Source organism: Perca flavescens, chromosome 20 (genome assembly GCF_004354835.1).
Source record: "Perca flavescens isolate YP-PL-M2 chromosome 20, PFLA_1.0, whole genome shotgun sequence".
NCBI lineage: Eukaryota > Metazoa > Chordata > Actinopteri > Perciformes > Percidae > Perca > Perca flavescens.
In genome coordinates, this window is record NC_041350.1 from 24,471,770 (window position 1) to 24,481,095 (window position 9,326).

Here is a 9,326-nt window from a genome sequence, read left to right on the forward strand (position 1 = left end):
TAGTTTGAAGTGCATTAACAGAGAGGTTTTCCAGCTGCCTTTGGCCCATTTAAGCTTCTATTTTTGTACACTTCTCGCCTCTCAAAAAGGCCAGGAATAGCACCTTGTGTTTAAAAGGTAAACTTGGCCTGTGTAGCTCAGTGTGTTAAAGGAACATTCCAGTATTTCTCTACCTTGGTCATGCTCACGGTATCGTTTAGACTTTCTTGGCAACAGATTCGGAAAAGTTGCTTACGTCAGTAGCAGGCAATGTTGGTAATGAATGCATAAAATGGCACTAAATGTAAAGCTAAATATATCAAACATATCTTCATGCACTCCAAGAGGTTTTTATGTGGGCATTTACATAAACCAAATGAGATTTGCTTCCCACAAGACATACTGCTTTCCAAGAAAAATATAAATTCAGCCATACAATCAAGAACCTTCACCTAATTTATTCAGCAAGGCGAATGCCCAGACCTGACTTTCTAATGTCCTTTAGTGTCGGAGCTGGTGGTCACCACCGAGCCTCTTATTGCTCCCCGGGGGGGCTGCTGCCGCAGGTGGGGGAGGCATAAGTAAGCAAACGAGTGGATCAATGGTCGCCAAGCCAACCTCCCTGTCCTCATCTAGTGCCTGTGGGAGGTCAACTCTCAATGGCAGAAAGGAGAGATTACCATGACCAGACCTGGGTGTGGTCTGGCTTTGAAAGAAAAGATGGAAGGAAGATGGGGCAAACAAAGAAACAAGGAAAAGGGAGGATGGAGTGAGCAAATAAATTAATCTATACTATGTTAGGAGCATGATATTGCGGACAATTTGTAATTATTTTCTATTTTCACTAAAATGCTGACTGTATACTTTTGGGTCTCAAGACAAACGGTCAAAACCTTCAGATGCTATTGATGACAGCTTTACCTGTCCTGAAAAGCATGCTGTAATTGTTTGTGGTAATTGCTTTTGTTTCTCCTACAAATAATTGAATGTTGTGGTCCAGTCGGCCTTAATGGCCTTTCTTCAGGTTGATTTTGGGGCAGTGAAACGAAGTGTCCAGCATGGCAATATTGTTTGGAGCCATGAATTTGTTGCAGTAATACATCTGCGATCTGTGGAAAACATGTTGATTTTCCATGTCCAGCATCAATAAGTCCCACTCCTATAGCAAAGTTTCCTCCTCAGTGAGAAAAATACCAGAAATTTCCTTTTTTTTAAAGTAAAAATCTTGTAACACAGGTTGCAAGGTATTACAGCACAGTTTGGACTCTATATTACGTTACGTGTTCAATACCTTTTTTTTTCTAAACAGTAAAGCGACTTCCTCCATCAATCTGAGATTTGAAATATTATCACTAGTTTATGAGTTCTAATCCCTGAGGTTGTACAGTGTGGAGATACAGGGGAGGGATATTTCACCAGCTGCTGTAAATGGCTCTTCATATTTGATAAAGGTGTTTAATGGGTATACTGTAAGTCTTTGCGCTTCAGGCTGTAGCATGAGGGCTGTTCTTCAGTTTTTCACAACTCCCAATGGACTTCCCATGCTTTATGTACTGTATACTGATGGATATCACCATCAAACTTTCATTGGACCAGAATTTTCTTTCTTTTTTAAAACACAGTCTGTAAAAGCAGAATACAGCATCTCCTCTAGTTACCTGGCATATTTCTCCTCATGGAGAATAAACTCTTGCATTTGCTGTAACATCACACAGTCGTGTTTCTTTGTATTCTTGTGCTCCATTTTTCAGCACCTGTTCTGTTTTTGCTAAATTGGAGGTAAACAGAGGACCTTGGGCCAGTAACAAAGCCTGTAGTAACAAGAGCTGAGTCCATTAGCGGGGAGTCCCTGCTGGGTGCTGGGTGGGGGTTGGGAGAGGGACTGAATGTATGGATAAAGACTTGTGTGAAGCACATTGCAACTGGAAAGAGAAGATGGAAACAATAAGTTATCAATTTGGGAATCCATTTGTAAATTGCCCAACACTATAACTCTTAATTTCCTTGACATTTCTGGGTTACTGAGAGTTAGAGTAAGTCCTTGGAGGAGAAGGGAGAAGGTGGATTTGGTAAGAAGAGTTATACACACTACAATAAAGCCTTGTTAAACTGCACAACTATATTATTCAAATAAATGATCCCCAAAGACACATTGATTACAGCGTGGCTCAACTAATTTCAAACTACATGTCACATAATTTGTATGCTTTAGCCCACAGAAGTTTCGAAACACGTACATTTGACCGATTGCGTGTTTAGAGACCGAAAATAATCAATATTCTACATTTTGTGCTCAATCCTCAGGTTTCTCTGGGTTAGGAGAACATTAGGCAAGTCCCTGTGCAACAGGAGAGCTAGGTTTTAGTTGCAAATCCCCATCCTACTTAGGATAAAAAATCATTAGGCTATTAATTGCAGCACAGATTCCCTGCAGAGCATGCACGGTTTCAATGGGAGACAGGAAAAGTGATGCTGCACGTGGAGGCCTTTTTCTGATCACATGTCTCTTTACTCAGCCCACACATACAGTAAAATGACAGTTGCACTTTTGTTAATGTTGCTCTCCATTAGCGATGCAGTAGTGCATTGTCGCTTGCTTGTTTTGTGGAAATTCACAATCACACTGACCCTGGCCCCTCTTATAGAAAGGCTGTGTGCAGAGAAAGAACCACTCAGCACACAATAGAGCATTTAAATGCATTTCAGTTGCAGTTTCAACTGCTTTGGCCGTTGTATCTTCACTGACAACATGGCACTGAGAGGCAACGTGCCAATCCAAGTCAGTGGCTCAGAAACATATCATTATGGCAATCCTCTGCTGAATGCTGATTCCCTGCACAGAACTGCAATATTTAAACTCAGCATGCAAGAAGATAAACAAATGCAATTTCCCTTTCACTGGATCAGTCATTCCCTGATGTCAATAATTCTGCACGTCTTGGCATTAAGCAATACAAATATGTTTTGTGCATTCTCCAAAAGAAAATGTGAATCTATAGTGTATGATACCTGATTTGATTTCTATTTTATTTGCATCATAGTAGTGAAGAGAAAAGGTTGAAGACTTGTGATCAAATGGAAAAATCTGAAATATCGTATCTACAAATTGGCAATGACACTCTTTTTTTTTTTTTTCTTAATTAATACACACAACAAGCTGTGAAATGTTTCTATTATATATGTAATATTCTTCTTGAATTAAGGTCAGACCGTTGGCCTCATGCAAAACGCCCACGTGACCTGTGTAACTTTGCGTTTTTCCTTTAGGCTGTGTTTGTGTTTTATATTTACTCTCCTTACTTTCCCACTTTTTCTTCAGGGTTAATATCAATCTTGAGACCAAAATTACACTTTAATAACCACAGGAAGAAAAAAAACATCTCAAAGTTGTGTTTACCGTCATTAATTCTGTAGCATATTGAGTTTAGAAATAATAATCAGAAACACGAGGCACCATTCCCAGTTTTTCCCTGAAGGCCTAATTTACAAATATTGCATCAGGAAAATGCATTTTTCAGGTGACTGTGAAGGGCACAGATGGTGCTGAATCCATAAACATGAGTTCATTTGAGGTTGTCGAAAATGCTGCTTTTGGCCTGAGATGTCAAGAAGTCAGCAGAGTGACTTTGGGCTTTAGTCAGCCAAGTTGCCCGTTCTGCTACAGAGAACCATAATAGCAGATGGTGATAATGTGAGAACTGTTGCATAAGGAAAGGTTACTGGAGGTGAGTATGCAAGTGATGTTTAGGCAGCACTTTCATAAATTCGATTCAGTACATTCTGAAGGTTAGATAAAGCCATGAGCTTTGTCAGCTGCAAATGCACTGCATAAATAGCCCAATATCCCTGGGGATTATGTCCATATTGGGCAATTCTGCACATCGTGATTTACGGCAAATGCCAACGTTTAGTGCCAAGCTAAGGAACTAAGGAAAGTTGTGTAGGTTTGGGTGGTGGAATTGTGTGTACTGCAGCAAGTCTGACATGTAGAAGACCACAAAACTGCAACTACCATTTGTGTTTTTCTTAACTGTAACCATGATCATTCTGAAATCTTAACTTTTGCCAAGCCAAATCTCAATCTTATTTCATTTGGAGACTGTCCTCCTAAGAAGAATGACAGCATCAGTCGTTTCAACAAGTGCCCCAAAAGACAAATGTTTATGTCCAAGTGACAAAGACCACTATTGGTTGCAATTAATATGATGGCGTATAAATAGCACTCCACTTTTAAGGACATTTTGTGTGTCATGTCAACACAATTTAGGCTTTTCTTGAGTCATTTGACGCCCTGTTCCAATTCCCAACGTGAATTCAAACAAAACTTCTTGATTAGGCAGCAAAACAACTTTGTGGGTTAAAATAAGTAAGTTGGTCATGTAAATTAAGTTACGTACGTAAGGCTTTGGAAAGCACAGGCAAATTATGTCATTTTAATAATAGGGGCATCAGATCAGAAAACACGAACACATACAGTATGTGTCGTTCTAGAGAACATGAACAAACAATATACTTTGTTATTGGATTTGGAGGACTTGTTCATTTGCAATAACCACAATCTTTACCCATTATGTAGTTGCCATGCTCAGATATTGCAGAAAGTGAGAACAACATTGGACATATAAATATTTTTTCCAAAACTACAAATATTACCAGGATAATGCTGACACTTCTCATTTACTACAATTGGAAAATAAAGCAATTTTAAATCTTCTCTATCTTTAACTCAAAACAAAAGAAATGCCAAAGCTTGTTTCGAGAGTATGTTTCCTTCACTGTGTAATTTTGGACTCAATATAACCATCAATTCTCTAAAATTACAGTAGCGTCATCCTTTAAAGAGTTCTAAAACAACAACTTTTCTTAAGCCAGAGCTCAGTAACATAAACACTTCCTATTCATATCTTGACAATACCATCACTGCGTCCCATAGAGATTCCCATCTAGCTTGACTGTGTTTCCCGTAAAGCTCCGGCAGTCTGTGTACTTCTTTGCACAGATTGCTTGATGCCTCTGGGGCTGCCAAGGGAGACTACTGTGTTGATAAAGTTAATAGACTCACAAAGGAGACTTTATCCCTTATCGATGGAGGGGAAGACTCCAATAAATTACGTGAGCTCTGGTTAGGACAATTGAACTGTGGGTTGAATAGTGCTTTAACTAACAATGGGGCTTTTTTTCCTCTGGTGTGCAAGAGATCCAGGTGTTGAAGGGGTTGTGATGCCTTTAGGAGCTTTTCAAGAAGTCTTTATTAGCTAGCTAGCCAGCTACAACTGTCACTTCAGCTGGCAAAATCAATGGTGATTGGCTAGAAATTAGAGATGGCCCGATACCATTTTTTGCTTCCCGATACCGATTCCGATACCTGAACTTGCGTATCGGCCGATACCGAGTACCGATCCGATACCAGTGTGTCATATATTTTATTATGTGTTAACAACTGTATACTATTATCCCTGTATGTGGATAGTAATATGTGATATTATTTCTATCTTTGTTGTTGTCTGTCTGGCTCAGGTTAAACTCTTTGTAAAACATGAACAAACACAAACAATGAATGCCACAGAACTTTCTTTTATTATGCAGTTTGACAGTTAGTTATAATGGAAAAAGAACATAAATAAACTACTTTAACGTAGACTTAACGTACGTACCTAACGTAACTTTTTTTAGGGCTTTATTACGTGGTATCAGATCTGTCCATAAACTCCAGTACTTCCCGATACCAATACCAGCGTTTTAGGCAGTATCGGAACTGATACCGATATCGGTATCGGACCATCTCTACTAGAAATGAGAAGCCTGATCATGAATAAGAATTTGCCTGCATTATCATTGTAAACTGCATTACAGTATAGCCGCTTTCCGATCGGAGGGCTTTTTGCAGTTCCTAGAACATAACGTTCCTATAACTCTTTTTTTTCTCATGTTCCGACTGGACCAGTTTGGGGATTATTAAGTTCCTCTGACCGCAGTTCCTGTAACTCTTTCAGCTCCTACTTCAGGGCAGGGTCTTTTTCCCTTTTCCCTTTTCCACTTAGGAACCCTTAGTGACCTAGCAACATCTGAATCACAAACGGTACATATTCTTCACTGTCTGTTGCAATTCGCCTACGTATGCTAACTCATAAGACAAACATCACGCATTCAACCAGCTAATTGTTAATGCTAGTAAAACTTACCCGTCGTTTTGTTTGCCTGTTGCACTCTGCTCTTCTGTCTTCTTCCATCATATTAATTAGGATCATATTACGCTGGAGCCTCCGTCTTCTGTGTTTCTCTGTTAAGTACTCCAGCCTAGTCTTTAAACGCCACCGTTCCAACTCCGTTTATTCTTTATTGTAGCGCTAAAGTCAAGTGACGACGCTATAAAGACCATTGCCGTGCTTGCGTCACTCCCTTACCCCTCCTACCAGTTCCTATGGCCACTTGGCCAGTGTGAATGTGAATGGCAAAACCGGTTTTGGGGGAGAGTAGTTAGTAGAACTGTTTAGAAGTGGACTGTTCCTGGAACTACGTTCCTGTAACTACTTGGTCTGAAAGCGGTTCATGTGACAGGCTTAGCAACAGTTATTTTATTAGGCTGTATAAAAAACAATCCTAAAAGTATAGTCCGTTAACGTAGCAAAAATGTCACTTTTCCTTTAATTCAATTTTTGGCTACTGTTGTAATTAGCAAGTCAGTTAATCAGCAGCTTTGCTTTATTTTTTTAAATTTTTTTTACATCTGTCCTCCCCATGATGCCTCCTCTGTGTTCTTGCACACAATGTCACCAAAAAAACACTTAATCACAGAATTTAGGAGCATTCTGGGATGTGATCACTGAAAAGTCAAAAGAAATCTGTGAAGATTGTCTCTCAGAGCTGCGGGGTGTGTCTGTCCTTGCAGCAGGAGAGAGTTGGCACTGACACAGAGAGATTAAAAGATGAAATAGACATTCAGGAGAATTGGCCACTTTTCTACTCAAAGGCGGCAAACAGGAAAGATGCAGTGTGGCCCCAAACTGAGGAGATTACACAGAAAACAATGTCATCATGCCGGAGGCGTCAGCAAGCACACATCCAAAAATAGCTGATGGTCTTGTTACAAAAACTTGGTTCAGATCCATGTTGTATTTGGTTAAATCCGGGGAAATATTTACATGGATAAACTTGCCATTTGTTGTATATTTTCCCAAAATTATAAGAGAATTATGAGCAAAAGCATTATCAGCACAAAAGGCTAAAGGATAGAAATGAAACACCTATTGTTTTAATAGTGTTACAAAATAGAAAATCAGGAGCACAGTTTGAGTTTATAGATTATTAACATATTTAACGGCAGTCAAAATATGTATGTTTACATGACAATCATTCTATGAATAAGTATCAACTTGTTGGCATGTTATTTTTTTTATTTTCTTAAGTACATTTGCTTTGAATCAACATTATTACAGATCTCAATGAGATTTTCCCATTTCCACTTTGATATGGTAATCAAACAACCTACAATCTGATGCATTGGACACATTACTTTTATTAGACAAAGACGTCTATATGAATGCTTTTCTCGTTCTCAAACTGCTTTACAAAATATGCAAATGTAATCACAGTGGCCTCACGTTGCCCTCTGTGGGTCTGAGAAAGCATCCCGTAAAATGGGATTATTTCATTTCTTTCCCTATCAACAGCCTCGCTGAAGACTGAAACTATGGAGCTCACGTTGCCATGGATGTCTCAGAGATGTCTGAGGTATTTGGAGAGGCTCTGGATACTGAAAGAAAAAACTCTTTTGAGAGCTGCTGCTTTATCTTATCTCATAAGGTGTCAGTTTCCATGTTTTCAATCCCCAGGAATGATCTTTGCTCCCTCAGCAGCTGAGAGGAGAAGCTTTTCAAATAACAAACAACCCAAATCCTGCAAGTTTATACTGTGCAGCTGCTATGCAAAGATGCACATACTTCTATTATGCAGATCCTGGCTTAAGGAATCTTTTAGATAGTCTGTCCTGTTTCTGTCAGTCAAATCAGATGTGGAAAATAACTAAGTACAGTTTTGAGTATTGGTACCTTACTTTACAATACTACTACCACTATATTTCAGAGGGAAATATTGTACTTTTTACACCACTATATTCATTTAACAGCCATATAATGCTAAAATGCGTAGTCTGTTAATCAATTAGTTTTTTAGATTAATAACAATTTTGAAAAATACATACAGTTAATCAGTAGGTCATTTATTAAACAGAAATGCCAGACATTCACTGGCTCAAGTTTTTCAAACATTAGAATTTGTTGCTGATTTTTCTTTTTTTTTTCTTCTTTTCTATCATATTCAAATGTTGTTGTTTTGTTTTTTTATAGATAAGATAAGATAAACATTATTGTCCCGTAGGAAATTTTTTTTTTTCTGACAATAGCTGCATACAAACACATGCATTAATTATCAATCATACAGTGTGCCACAGACAGTACAGTACATGACGATATATAACAAGACAACAAGGTACTGTAGGACTTTACTGTATACGATTTGAAGATGTATTGCTGCGTTTTAATCTTGCCGCAGGCATTTTTAATAATGTTTTGACATTTTACAGACAAACCAATCGATTGACCAATCATTGCTGTTAGTTGCATTACAAGTTACTTTGCTGATTAAGACATTATAAAACGTGATGCATTGTTATAAATGAACTACCAGTTCAAATGCATTAAAAGGCTGCTTAGACATTAATGTATCATTAAAAATGATCCAATAATGTAGCCTAATATGTAATCGTATAACAATCTGAAATCATGAGTACTATTACTTTTCATACTTGCTGATAATACTACTTTTGCATTAGTAACAGTTTGAATGCAGGACTTGTAGGCTAATTGAATATGTTTACATTGTTGTGCTGCTGCTCTTTAATAGACTTATCGACTTAAGAGAGCATCTTCTAAAACAATACACAGTATTGTCTTTGGTTTACATATAAATTATCTATTATATCTGCATGATGATCACATTGTAATGTATTGTTCTATATTGAAAGGATGGCCTCTCATTGTTTTCCTTATAATCTCCTTAACAATCAGGTTGGTAGCCTACATGTTCAGTAATGTCTAAGACACTAGTAGCCTATCTGTTGTTATATCTCGCTGTAAAGCTCATTAGCGGAGCCTCTCCACACTGACAGTTGACTTATCCAATGGCTGTTTGGAATCCACTGGTTGTCCAATGGTAACCCAGTCTGAGCTGATGCTGGTTGCCTATTGGTGAAGAGTGTGTCGTATCGGTTAGCCTGCCTCCTCGGTGATGATGCCTTTCCTCTGGTCAAGGTTGCACTTGCAGTATTGCCAGTAGGACGCGACTGGAGC